This window comes from Tupaia chinensis, unplaced genomic scaffold (genome assembly GCF_000334495.1).
Source record: "Tupaia chinensis unplaced genomic scaffold, TupChi_1.0 Scaffold146605_1, whole genome shotgun sequence".
Classification (NCBI taxonomy): Eukaryota; Metazoa; Chordata; class Mammalia; order Scandentia; family Tupaiidae; genus Tupaia; species Tupaia belangeri.
This window is the reverse complement of record NW_006206461.1, coordinates 16953-20365: the sequence shown is the minus strand read 5'-3', so window position 1 is coordinate 20365 and position 3413 is coordinate 16953. Positions and strand designations below refer to the sequence as shown.

Below are 3413 nucleotides of genomic sequence, written 5' to 3'. Positions count from 1 at the left end.
TTCAGTTTGCTATAGGGCATATTCACTCAAGTGAGTGAGCGAGTGAGAGAGAAAGAGAGAACAAGCTGCCAGGACCAGGACTCAAACTAGGGTCAGCCATGTGGGAGCCCAGCTCCTTAACCTCCATGCCACCTACAGGCTCCTCTCAAATGTTTAATACCTCTTTCCCAGAGAATCATATTAAATATATATGAAGTATAAAATTGGGAAAGTCTAATTATTGACAATGAATAATATGAAACAGTGTTGACCACAGGAATAACTCTGGGCATTTTATTCATTATGAAGAGATGGTCTCTGTTACAACAAAGTGCCATGTCAGCACAGCCCTGCCTTTAACATCTGCAGAGAAAGACAAGAGGAATTGGAGGTCTTGTTCTGAGCTGGAGAATCTCAATCCCAAAACATTAAGTTACCAGACTATATGTGGAAAAAAAAAAAAAGATGTAGAGGGTCAGAATAATTAGTTTAACTAGGTTTTGTGCATTAATATTATATATGTATTTATCTTAGCAAACAAACCAGCATGCATATACAGAATAATTAGTTTAATTAGGTTTTGTGCATTAATATTATATATGTATTTATCTTAACAGACAAACCAGCATGCATTTATGTTACTCATACATGTTTAACAAGTGAATATGGGCATAGTCTAAATCTGCCAAGCTTAAGACAAAAATCTTGAGACCTCTGTGTGAATCTCACTCAATAAATTTAAAAAGAAAGAAAATTTGAAAATTGGAGAAGGATTTATTTTATTTTTTATTTTATTTTTTTTCTAACCCTAACCCTAACCCTGACCCTGACCCTGACCCTAACCCTAACCCTAACCCTAACCCTAACCCTAACCCTAACCCTAACCCAGGATTTATTGAATTTGTGATCTGCCCTGTTACCCAACTGCCCCTGTGTGTCAAGGTTGTTCCTCCTGTTCATCTCCCTTTTCTGCCAGTCTCTCTGTGTCTGTTTTTATTTCTCCCTCTGTTTCTTTCCTAGTTAACTTTCACTTGTCTTTCCACATCCATTGTTCTTGCCTACCACGTTGACTATATCACCTTATCTGTTTGTCCCCAGCTCTTCTCTCTCTCAGTGTCTTTGTTTCTTACCCAATTCCCCTTTTTTTTCTCCTCACCCTCCTCCTACCCTGACATACCCCGGGATGAAAGAAAGATGCCAAGTCCAGGAAGAGCACATATAGCACCCAAGGAATATGAACATGCCCTGGCAGGACAGTCTATGTGATAGGGTTAAGAAAGGACACTCGGTGTTGCAGGATAGGGCCAGTCACATCCCCAGAACTAGTCTCAGAGGACTCTCTGGGCAGTTATTGCTAAAGGGTGGCCTCTTGATAACAGGCTTCACCTTGGGCAGAGAATGATAGGCTCTCAAGAGCAGAGTCAGTAGCCTCAGCATCACTGGAGGCACTGGGTCCCAGGGATGCCCTTGAATGGTGAGCCCAGGGGTGCAGAGAGATTGTGCATTGACTAAAGAGTTGACTGAGCATGAGGCAGGATGCATGATGATGAGGGTTTTAAGGCAGAAACAGATACATGTAGCATTCATGTGAACCATGCGCAAAGTTCTAGACAAAACCAAACTGTGTGATTTGAACTAGAAACATCCTGGGACCATTAGTGAGCAGTGCAGCATCCCAGGAGGATCTCAGGGCAACATGATGACATTAGTTTAGAAAAGAAGTTTTCTTAGTCCAGAAAAGTCTTCAGAATAAAATGCAGTTATGGGCTAATCAGAGACATCAGAGTCTTTATAAAGATAAGTAGGCTTGGAAACCCTTGGAAATTGAGTAGTCTAATTTGGATTATCCTGTGTTATCAAAGACATGGAATTAATCAGACACCAGTTAGGAATTCCTGGAAAGCCTCACAAAGTCAAATGAACCCAGTAACATGGTATTTTCTTCTGTAATCACTCCTTGATTTGAGAATAAAAGTATAAAAAATATTGCCAACTCTAAGTATAGTTTACTCCACTGCCTCTGCTCTCTCCAACAAAAAAATCTTGTTTTCTAATAGAAGAAAGTTACTCAACCAAATGAATATTAATTAAAGAAAAGACAGTGCAAGTAAAACTGTGGGGTGAAAACTTTGACTTGCAAAGGAAATCCATGAGTTAACCATCATAAGAGAAGAATCATTTTTCCAGTAGCTCCACTGCCATGAATAATATTTTCATGAGCTTGGGCCAGCCACCTTCTCCAATGGAAACTGAGAACCTGCTATAGGTTTCAACCAACCAATTTCCATTCTGGCTTCAAGGACTGAAGCACATTTCTCAAATTCCTCTTTGGTTGATGCAAAGAGATTAACTCCAATTATACTGGACTCCTTTGTCATGGTATCTCGTGGGTTTATTCCAATAGGCCCTCTGCTGCCAACAACTATTACTTGTCCTCCATGTGAAAGAAGATTCAAACCCTTACTAAGATTTACATTAGCTAGCATTTCAATAATCACATCAATTCCTTTTTCACCAATAGATTTCTTAATTTTATCAGTATAATTAACTTCTCTGTGATTAAACACTTCATGGGCTTCATTTTGCAAAACAGTTCTTCCTCCTTTCTCAGTACTGGCTGTGCCCAAAACCTTTAAACCATAAGCTCTAGCAATCTGACATGTGGCTATTCCAACTCCTCCACTAGCTCTGTGAACCAGAACACTTTCTCCAGCCTTCACAAGGGCACTGTGTAACAGAACTCAAATGAGCAGTAAAATATGGGACACCAATGGCCACCCTTGCTGAAAGTCCAACTTTTCAGGAAGTTTGAAAACCGTATGAGCAGATGCAAGAGCATACTCTGCATAGCCCCCAGAGATTGTGTTGGTAGTGAAAACTCTATCAACTTTCTTAAAAGCAGATACATTATCTTCTATTAACCCAGCCATGTCTGAGCCAGGAGTATAGGGTAAGACTGGTTTCCTGTTGTAAGTACCAGAGTGAATGTATGTCTCCACTGGGTTTATACCACATGTGTGCACTTTGATTATAACCTGATGGCCTTTTGGAATTGGTACTGCAATGTCTGACCAGAGTTTCAGCTTTTCTGGTCCACCAAACTAAAAAACTCGAATAGCTCTCATCAGTTTCTGTCCAGTCACCATGGTAATCTAGATACGAGCTTTACTGAAGTAACCAACATGCGAGGTCAGTCAGCTTCCAACATGGAAATTTCTGCATAAAGGTGGTGTGAGTTAGGGGCCATGACATCTACAGCGACCCCTGGACCCCAGGTGCACTGGACATTGCAATATGGGAGACCACCACATACAACTTGAAAATGTATTCCATTTCTGAAGAGAAGTTCTTTTGGAACTGCATCTGAATGGGCAGAAAAGTAGGAGATAAAGGGAAGGCCTCCCAGGGTATATGTGTGGCCATGTGGGTGCAGC

The 3413-nt window shown here is 40.7% G+C and overlaps 1 pseudogene; it reads right to left on the bottom strand.

Annotated features, from left to right (window-relative positions):
* Positions 1–2140: 2140 nt before the first annotated feature.
* Positions 2141–3125, bottom strand: LOC102492173 (quinone oxidoreductase pseudogene; annotated as a pseudogene).
* Between the last annotated feature and the right edge of the window lie 288 nt (positions 3126–3413).